This window comes from Giraffa tippelskirchi, chromosome 12 (genome assembly GCF_054371585.1).
Source record: "Giraffa tippelskirchi isolate mGirTip1 chromosome 12, T2T-mGirTip1v1.2.pri, whole genome shotgun sequence".
Taxonomy (NCBI): domain Eukaryota; kingdom Metazoa; phylum Chordata; class Mammalia; order Artiodactyla; family Giraffidae; genus Giraffa; species Giraffa tippelskirchi.
The window spans coordinates 30,040,743-30,052,241 of NC_137286.1; positions in this window are offsets into that span (position 1 = coordinate 30,040,743).

Consider the following 11,499-nt stretch of genomic DNA (forward strand, 5'->3'; position numbering starts at 1 on the left):
GTCACACAGTGGGTATAAGTGTTTTACAGTTATAGGAGACACTGACATTTTACAAATGGAGAAATTGAGGCACAGGAGAACTGAAGAACTTTCTAGGGTTGACAATTTGCCAATAGTTCAACAGTAACATATTTATTTGTGTTACTCCAAGGTTATAGTTAATTAAAATAGAGTTATAAACTGGATCTCCATATGTCAAAAGAAGTTAACTTTGAGCCATATTTTTGAGGTACTGTATACATTATTTTTTACCACATACAAAAATTAACTCAAAACAGATGATAGATTTAAATGTAAAATCTAAAACTATAAAACTTCTAGATGAAAATAAAACAATTGAGTTCTAGTAGTATATTCTCTAATTTCTAGAATGGCATATTTAACTTTTCTTTTTCAACCTTTATCTAATTTCAGCCCACAGAAATATTGTGGAAACGCCTTAATAGATAATAAAGAGTTATCATGCATTATACTCCTACACCTGCTATTTCTCTGGAGTTTTAACTAACCTACAATCCTGTTTGTTTTTCTTGCCATAAGCTCTACAAATAACAGCCAATCTTTGACTTTACTTATTGACATTTGCATGTTTGCACTGACGTTAGAGCCTTTTTGAGGGATACCAGCCTAGATGTACAGAGACTGCACAACTGAACTGAAACTCTGGGATCTCTGGATAAAAAGGCTGTAGAACCACACATCTCTTCTCTAAAATGTGCACCAGTTTCTAAACCCCCTTCTGAGTTTTTCACAAGTGATGAGGCACAAGGCTGATCATTACAACATCAAGAAGAGGAAAATAATATTTTACTTTCCAAGGGCCTATAAACCAGAATTCTAAATGTACCAGTTTTATCCCTATTGCAGCAAATATAAAACACATTGAAACCAGCATACATTGTTTCATTTATGTTAGCATGGCATGGAATTATTACTATTGTAATATTAATACCCTTTCATAGCATACACTGAATGATACTCTAGCTTTTGGAAAAGTGAAAGTGTTAGTCACTCAGTAATGTCCTACTCTTTGCAACCCCATGGACTGTAGCCTGCCAGACCCCTCTGTCCATGGAATTCTCCAGGCAAGAATACTGGAGTGGGTAGCCATTCCCTTCTCTAGGGGATCTTCCCAACTCAGGGATCGAACCTGGGTCTCCTGCATTGCAGGCAAAATATTCTTTACCATCTGAACCATGGCTGACTATGAGAAGCTTTTGGAACTTCCCTAGAAATGGTATAAAGGATATATGATTTTACATTCTATACAGTAAACTTATTTTACTTATATTAGCATTTTAAGATCAGAGAAATCCAATGATTACAGAAATTTTTAAAGTAGAAAAAAAATTTCAAACAAAGAAATAGGAAAAAATATGTGAAATGTTTCAATTCAAACTTGTATTATTTTTCTAAGCATGTTTTCTTTAGGAAAGCAGCAAATAATAAAAAGATAAAGAATGCCCACAGCATTCATACTTTTAATAATTTACTTTGATTTAAAGAATTAATACTGGCATTGTGGTAACAGAATGTCACACTGTATTGCATACACATACTTTGCTTTGTCAAAGATAGACAATAAGACTATTGTCTAAGAATACTGACTATCTTTTTTTAAAAGATAGACAATAAGATTGAGCTATAAAACTAACTTGGTATAATGAAAAAACAAAGGAAGAGAATAACATCAATTAATAAAACTTTCACAATATCGTACTAAATTTGTGACTTAAAAATCTCAAAGGTTTAAGTTATGACACCCAAATTTCTGGGCCAGACATTACAGATAGAGGATGACAAAGAGTAATCTAAGCTTCTGTACAATAATTTCTATTCATCTATAGCAATCTTAAAGTAATTTGATGTAGGGGCAAAACTCAGCTTAAAGCTCTTAAAATTAATAATACAACTGACTGAAAAAAAATGGCTTAAAAGAAAAAGCCTTTATAATTTAATCAGAATGACAGCAAATGTGGGAAATAGTTGTACACATAAAAAAGTGAATTTTCAATTGTTCTTTAGTACATGAGACATTCAAGAGATTTTTATAACTGATGATTAACATAATTGGCAAGTTCCAATTTCTCTGTTTGCAAACAAGCAGCTTGCATTTTCAATTAGAGATGTTGGTAGAGAAATAACAGTTTTGACTGTGAAAATCTGCTAATGAAAGCTGCTACTTCATGCTCAATGCATAGAAATTGCATAACTACTGCAGTGAATTGATATTCTTATACCATAGAACTTCACAAAGATATCAAAGAATGTAATTCATAGCTTAGTACTTCTTAAACAACTAGTGCTGAATGAGAAAGCAGCTGATCAAGATAAAAGAAATGTCATGAGTGAATATACACAAAGAATGCAAAACTAGGTGCTTTTAATTTATGATAAAAATTTCAAGTACATAAGATTTCTCCTCCTAAAGATTATTAATAACCAAACCAACAGTAATATATTAAAAAGCAGCCCTATACCAGATCAAAAATAGACATAAACTATTAAATGATAAATGGAAATGTTAACACAAAATTTTGGTTAGGGTGAAAGTATATATCTATGAAAGTATTAAAAAATTATCTACAGAAATTAGCTGCCATAACACTTGTTCTAGTATTAACACTTGTACTTAGTATATTGTTGGTATTTAGTTGCTAAGTTGTATCCAACTCTTTGCAACCCCATGAACGGTAGCTCACCAGGCTCCTCTGTCCATGGGATTTCCCAGGCAAGAATACTGGAGTGAGTTGCCATTTCCTTTTCCAGGGGATCTTCCTGATCCAGGGATTGAACCTGTGTCTCCTTACCTTCTGAGCTACCAGGGAAGTGTAGTTAGAGATATATAACTATTAATATACAACAACACACAACTATATCCTGCAGGATAATATTAACTTTATTTTTCTGTATGTAATATCAATAGCAGTTAATATCTTAGTTATATCATCATCATCAAAATAGTTAATAACATAGATTGAATAATTTATCATAAAATAATAAGATATAAAAACTACTATCATCCCTAATCAAAATCTGGGTAAACTGAGACAAAGAGACATTTAACAAGTTGGTCAAGGTCCTAGAACTAATAAATGATAGACCCAACATATAAATTTGGTAGTTTGGAACTATGAATGACCTAATACAAATGATTTAGCCCATTATTTGAAATTGCAGCTGCAGCAAGGCAAAGAATATGCAAATGGTTCCTTTTGTTTCCCTCTTAGTCAGGAACTTTTTCAGCCAACCATAAACTTATGTGGCAAAGTAAAAGAAAAAAAAAAAAAGAAATAATGAGGACAGACTTTGCTTAAAAGTCACATATGATTGAGTACAGATTTCGACTTTCAAGTACGGTTAACAAAGAAATATTTTGCTTCAGACCAACATTATCAGCTAGAAAATGTAAAAACTAATGAAACAAAAAGAAATATCTGAGAGGAAATCAGGGATGAGAGATCAAAATCAAAGAGAGAAAGCAACCACAAACAGGTTAATTGATACTCTGCTCACCATCCTTCCCCTTTGCGTATTATAATTCTTTGTACAAAGCAATAGGCTAAAATCCACATTCAGCATGTATGCAGAAAACCAGTTGTACCAACAATCTTGCAAAAATAGACTTACAGTTGACCTTTAAGAGTAATAACCAAATCTAGTGAACAATGGAGTAACAGCTTTATAATGCTGAAATGAAATCATTGCAAGTATAGACTTCTATAGCCAGTAACAAAATTCTTCAAAAGTGAAAACTAAACAAAAATACTTGCAGATGATTAAAAACCAAGATGATTCACTACCAGAAACGTGATATTACACAAATACTAAATCAACATCTTCACACAGAAGAGCAATAGTCCCAAAGTACAGAAATGCAGCAAGTGAATAGAGCAAAGAAAATAATACTATAAATAATAAATATAACAATGTTTAAAATATATGCATAATTTAATCCATATATGTTTAAAATATATGCATGTTGTTGTTGTTCAGTCACTAACTTGTGTCTGACTCTGCAACCCTATGGACTGTTGCCCCCGAGGCTCCACCATCCATGGGATTTCCCAGGCAAGAATACTGGAATGGGTTGCCATTTCCTTCTCCAGGTTATCTGAATCTACATCTCCTGCATTGGCAGGAGGATTCTTTACCACTGAACCACCAAGGGAGTCCTAAAGTGTTCCAAGGCCATCTGATAAATGGTATCATTACATTATTATAAGTTAAGGATGCATATTATAATATATGGGTTCACTACCACTGTATGCACTGTGCAAGAACACCATTAGCAAGATCTTCCACACTCTAGATGTGAACAGAGTATCCTGTCTCAGACTTAGCTTCAAAGGATGATAGATGACAGAAGACTAAGGATACCAATGGGGTAGCACCAGTAGCGTCTCTTCAGTGGGAATTTTTACAAAATGTAGGCTAAATGTTTAGGTAAAACTTGTAGAGTGAGTTAGAAAATACCAATATCTGTAGGTCAGGGATCAAGTTGGCAAAGTAAGGACACAGATCTCACCTCCCCACCTGAACACATCAAAAATACATTTATGTGTGGAAAAATTCTCACTGAACACAAACTTGAAGAAGGACCCCTGCAAAATCAAGGCTATAAGATGCACACCCATTTTGGTTAAAGAAGAAAGACATTAGGGACAGTCCCCTGAGGGGGAACTCAGAGGAAAAGGGAGATTACAGGGATGATCACCTCCCTGGGAAGTGAGCAATTGAATCCAAAGACTGCACATTGCAATCATTGAGTTCTACTTAGGGGATATATAGGACTCCCCTTGCCTGGTTGGAGGATCACGGGGACTAATAGAAGGAGAAGCCTGGACTCTACTCGTGAGGAGTACACACACAGACTTGCCCCCAAGGCAAGGTGGACAGAGATCTCCTCTAGTGGTTGCAGGGTTTCCTATGACTGCCTCCTGATCTGTGCCCCAGTCCAAGCCGAGCAATGCTCTAGACCTACTCACTGTGTCACAATGCAGCTCTGGATGCAGTCAAGACTGCAAAAGCACCTGATTGTGAGACACAGAGGAGATCCAGTTCCAAGGCAGATCCGGTGGGCGAGTCAGCACCCATCATTGGCCCCTATGTAAGCAGCTCTTTCAGCCAATAGGGAAGGAGGTCCTTGTAGAAAGAAAATCAGGTGTGACTTTCTTAAGAGAAGCCATTTTGGGTCTATGCCATTTTGTGATCTAAATCTGGCAAGAGAGTTTGCCTTTGACTAGGTCTCAATAATGAATGATCTTAAGGGAACAAACAAAAGAGAAACAAATTACCATTGTCAGGAAAGAGAAATAACAATAGCAAAGATAAAAATATCATTTGTAAAAACTCCCAGATCTCTTTCAGTGGTAAAGATTGGCCTGAAGTACTCAATCACCAGATCAATGAGAACCTAAGGGATGATGTTGACCTTTTCTGACCCTTGTGACTTCAGTCAACTAAAGCTTAGACTGTCAACCACTCCAGCAACTTCATGAATACAATCTTAGATTAAAATGTTCCAAATTGTGCTGTTTGGAGGGAAATTGCCTTGGGAAAGCTCCTCAGTGTTCTCCTTATTTACTGCAAGTAATAAATTCATTCTTTTCCCAGTCTTTGTCTTGGTTGTATCTCTTGGCTTGACAATCACCAAGAAACAAATGTAGTTTTCAGGTAACAGCTCCTCGGAAACAGCCCAGATTTCTGATACTGGCCACTCCACCACAACTCACGGACACATTCCAAGAGGCCATATGGGCACCACCACCTGTACTGCAGAGATCTCACACCAGGACAGGGGTGGCAGAGGCTGGAGGTAGTTCTGTGAAGAACAAAAGGGACTTACAACAGAGGTTGCATCTGTGCAGAGGTGTGGATACCTGCACATTCAGTTCATTAGAACTGTCTGCAGGGGACACAAAAGGCCACACAAACCTCACTTGCATCAGCAATCCCCCTCTTTCTAGCAAAGATCCTTGTGTGAGAAAAAGAAAACACACCCTTATAGGAACAGAGCCAGCTTGGGTCTGATCCTCAGGGTTTCTGCTCGAGCAACTTGGGGTCAGACCCCACTCCCCATAGGGCAGTGATGGCCACTGAGCAATCCAGCCTCACACCAAACATCAGCTCTAGCACTTCCATCTCCAGTTCTATCCCCTACCTAGGTGAGAGGTGCCAGCACGCTCTCAGGAAAGAAGTAAATTGTACCTACATCAAATCTAGTTTTTCCTCTAAAGGCTTTAGGGACATGAAGTCTATATAAGGACAGTCCCACATAAGATCACCCTTTTGATATCACAAGAGGTCAGTGTTTCACCCAAATTCATAAAAGCAGAGAAAGTAAAGCAAAATGAAAAGGCAGAGAAATGACTTTCAATTGAAAGCAAGAGAAAATCCCTAAAAATTAATGAAACATAAATAAACAGGTTATCAGACAAAGAATTCAAAATATTGGTTAAAAAAAATTAACTGAATTGGGAAAAAGAACTGATGTACACAGTGAACACATTAATAAGCAAATAGAAAAAAAATACTTAAAAAAAAACAATCAGAAATGAATACTTCAACAGTGGAAATAAAAAACAAACTACAAGGAATGAAGAGCACATTAAGTGAAATAGGAGAATGCAGTAAGTGACTAGAAGATAGAATAATGGAAATGACCCATCAGAACATTTTCTTTTTCCTTTCAAAAAGAAAAGCAAATTAAAAAAAAGACAACAGTCTAAGACATCTCTCAGATAAGAGTAAGCATGAATAACATTCACGTATAGGAGTCCTAGAACAAGAAGAGAGAGAGAGAAGGGAATTGAAAACATGAGGAAACTATGGCTGAACTTCCAAAACTTGAAGGAAGAAACAGATATCCAGATACACAAGCACAGAGTACAAAACAAGATGAACCCAAAGAAACCCACACCAAGACATATAGTTAAAATGACAAAGGTTAAAGACAGAGAATTTTACAGGCAGCAAGAGAGAAACAAAAAGTCATATACAAGGGGACCCCTATAAGGCTGGGCTAGCCTGGAGGCTCAGCAGTAAAGAATTCACCTGCAGTGTAGGAGACTCAGGAGACATGGGTTCAATCTCTGGGTCAGGAAGATCCCCTGAAGGAGAGCATGGCAACCCACAATATTCTTGCCAGCAAAATCCCATGGACAGACGAACCCGGTGGGCTACAGTCCACAGGGCCAAAGAGTAAGACACAACTGAAGCAACTGAGCATGCATGCACATTATAAGGTTACCAACTGATTTCTCTGCAGAAACTTTACAGACCAGAAGGGAGTGGCAGTATATATTTAAAGTCCTGGAAGGAAAAAACATGCAACCTAGGACACTCAGCAAAATTGTCAATTAGAGTAAGAGGAGACATAAACAGTTCATCAGACAAGCACAAACTAAAAGGACTCAGCAATAATACGCCTACTCTGAAAGAAATATTGAAGGTACTTTGCTAAGCGGAAAAGAATCAAGAGTGTATAGGAAAGGGAAAGTTCTAAAAGGAAATGTTATATTAGAGATTGAAGGTCATTTAAATAAGCCAGCACATAGAGACCCCATAGACGTAAAGAAAACTGTAAAAGCAACTATTAACTAAAATAAACAGTAAAAGGATAACCATGAAAATGTAAAATATTACATCAAAAACACAGAATCTGGGGGAAGAAAATAAAAAAATATAATATATTAGAATGTATTTGAACTTAAATGACCAGTTTAAAACAAGTAGATATATTATAGGTGAACATACATGAACCCCACAGTATGTATTAATCAAAGACCTTTAACAGATTCACAAAAACTAAAGAAGAAAAAAGACTCACAAGCATACTTTAACAGAATCAAACACAAAAGGAGAAATGAACAGGAAAGACATACATAAACAACTAGAAAACAAGTAATAAAGTGGTAATAAGTAAATAATTGTCAATTATTAAATGTCAATGGACAAAATGTTTTGATCAAAGAGCATGGAAGGGTGGAGGTTTGGATTAAAAAAAAACCAAAAACTTCTACATGCTTCTTATAACAGACTCCCTTCAGTGCTAAAGACACACAAAGACTGAAAGTGAGAGGAGGGAAAAAGACAATCCATGCAAAGAGAAACATGAAAGTAGGGTTAACACTCACATAAGACAAAATAGACTTCAAAGTAAAGAAAAAGAAAGGCATTATACACTGATAGAGAGCCCAATATATGAGGAGGATAGTACATTGTTAATATATATGTATAGTATATTGGGTGTACCCAATATAGAAGCACCTAAATATATAAAGTGAATATTAACAAACAGAAAGGGAAAGATAGACAATAATAGTAGGGAGTTTTAACAGCCCACTTACATTAACGGACAGATCACCTAGACAGAAAATCAATAAGGCAAAAGCAGTTTTAAATGATACAACAGACAACTGAACATTCCTATTTTCCAAATAGGAAAATGTGTACGTCAAGGCTGTATATTGTCACTCTGCTTATTTAACTTATATGCAGAGTACATCAGTAGAAACTCTGGGCTGGATGAAGCACAAGCTGGAATCACGATCGCCGGGAGAAATATCAATAACCTCAGATATGCAGATGACACCACCCTTATGGCAGAAAGTGAAGAAGAACTAAAGAGCCTCTTGATGAAAGTAAAAGAGGAGAGTGAAAAAGTTGGCTTAAAGCTCAACATTCAGAAAACTAAGATCATGGCATCCGGTCTCATCACTTCATGGCAAATATATGGGAAACAGTGGAAACATTGGCTGACTTTATTTTTGAGGGCTCCAAAATCACTGCAGATGATGACTGCAGCCATGAAATTAAAAGATGATTGCCCCTTGGAAGAAATGCTATGACCAACCTAGACAGCATATTAAGGAGCAGAGACATTACTTTGCCAACAAAGATCCATCTAGTCAAGGCTATGGTTTTTCCAGCAGTCATGTATGGATGTGAGAGTTGGACTGTAAAGAAAGCTGAGCGCCAAAGAATTGATGCTTTTGAAGTGTGGTGTTGGAGAAGACTCTTGAGAGTCCCTTGGACAGCAAGGAGATCCAACCAGTCCATCCTAAAGGAAATCAATCCTGAATATTCATTGGAAGGACTGATGCTAAAGCTGAAACTCCAATACTTTGGCCACCTGATGTGAAGAACTGACTCATTTGAAAAGATCCTGATGCTGGGAAAGATTGAAGGTGGGAAGAGAAGGAGATGACAGAGGATGAGATGGTTGGATGGCATCACCGACTCAATGCACATGAGTTTGAGTAAACTCTGGGAACTGGTGATGACAGGGAGGCCTGGCGTGCTGCAGTCCACGGGGTTGCAAAGAGTCAGATGCGACTGAGTGACTGAACTGAACTGAAATTATGTCCTAGAGGAATTAGGAAAAGAAAAACAAACATAGCCTAAGGTCAGCAGATGAAAGGAACAAAGATCAGAGGGGAAATAGAAATAAAAAAAACAATAGAAAAGATCAATAAAACTAAGAGCTAGATTTTTTAAAACATAAACAAAATTGATAAATCTTTAGTTAGGTTTACCAATAAAAAAGGATCCAAATACAATAAGGAATGAAAGAGAAGAAATAGTAACTGATACTACAGAGATACAAGAAATCATAAGCGAATACTATGAAGTTATATCCTAACAAATCAGCAATCTAGAAGCAATGAACAAATTTCTAGAAACATACAACCTGACAATACTGAATCAAGAAGAAACAGACAATTTTAACAGAATGACTACTAGCAGTGAAATTAAATTTGTAATAAATTAAAACAAAAATAACCTCCCAACAAACATAAGTCCAGGACCAGATGCCTTCACAGAGGAATTCTACAGAAGATATAAAATAAATACTAATAGCTATCCTTTTCAAAATACTCCAAAAACTGGGAGAGGATGGAACACACTCAAATTAATTCTATTAGGCCATCATTACCCTGACATGAAAACCAAGGCACTACAAATAAATAAAACTGCAGGCCAATATCTTTAATGAATATAGATGTAAAAATTCTAAACAAAATATTAGCAAACTGACTGAATCCAACAGTATAGATAAAGGATCATACACAATCATCAAATGGGACTTATTCCAGGGACACAAAGATTATTCAGCACTTGCAAATCAATGTGATATACCATATGAACAAAATGAAGGATAAAAATCACAAGATCATCTGAACAGATGCAGAAAAACCACTGACAAAATTCAATACCTATTCATGATAAAAACAAAAACCAAACCTCTTAACGTGTGCATGGAGGGGACATATCACAATATAATAAGGACTATTTACAATAAACTTATAGTTAACATCATACTCAATGGTGAAAAGCTAAAAGCATGTACTCTAAATTCAGGAAAAAGACAAGGATGCCCACTCTTGTCACTTCTATTTAATACAGTACTGGAAATAATACGCACATCAGTCAGACAAGAAAATGAAATAAAAGGCCTCCAAATTGGAAGGGAAGAAGTAAACCTGTCATATTTCCAGATGACATGATACTTTATATAAAAATCCTTGAAGTTTATACCAAAACTCTTTATAACTAACAAATGAATTCAACAAAGTTGCAGGATACAAGATTAATATACAGACATCTGTTGCATTTCTATACACTAATAATGAATTACCAAAAAGACAAAGTTAAAAAAAATCTTATTTAAAATAATATCTAAAAGAATAAAATACCTAGCAATCAACTTAAGGAGACAAAACACCTATGCTGTGAAATCTATAAAACATTCACAAAGGAAACCAAAGATGATACCAAAATGGAAAGATATCTTGTGTTCTCAATAATAGTGTTAACATGACCACACTACTCACAGCACCTACAGATTTAATGCAATCCCTATCAAAATACCAATGACATCATACATAGTGTCCAACTCTTTGTGATCCCATGGACTGCAGCACACCAGACTTCCCTGTCCTTCACCATTTCCTGGAATTCGGTCAAAGTAAAGTGATGTCTCTGTTTTTTAATAGGCTGTCCAGGTTTGTCATAGCTTTCATTCCAAGGAGCAAGCGTCTTTTAATTTTTTGACTGTAGTCACTATCCGCAGTGATTTTAGAGCCACCCAAAATAAAATCTGTTACTGTTTCCATTTTTCCCCATCTATTTGCCATGAAGTGAAGGGACCTTAGTGATGGGATGCCATAATCTTAGCTTTTTAAATGTTGAGTTTTAAGCCAGTTTTTTCATTCTCCTCTTTCATCCTTATCATGAGACTCTTTAGTTCCTCTTTGCTTTCTGCCATTGGAGTGGTATCATTTGCATATCTAAGGTTGTTGATAGTTCTCCCAGCAATGTTGATTCCAGCTTGGGATTCATCCAGCCTGGCATTTCACATGATGTACTCTGCACAAAAGTTTAACAAGCAAAGTGACAATATACAGCCTTGACATAGTCCTTTCCCACTATTGAACCAGCCCATTGTTCTATGTCTGGTTCTAACCATTGCTTCTTGATCTGCATACAGGTTTC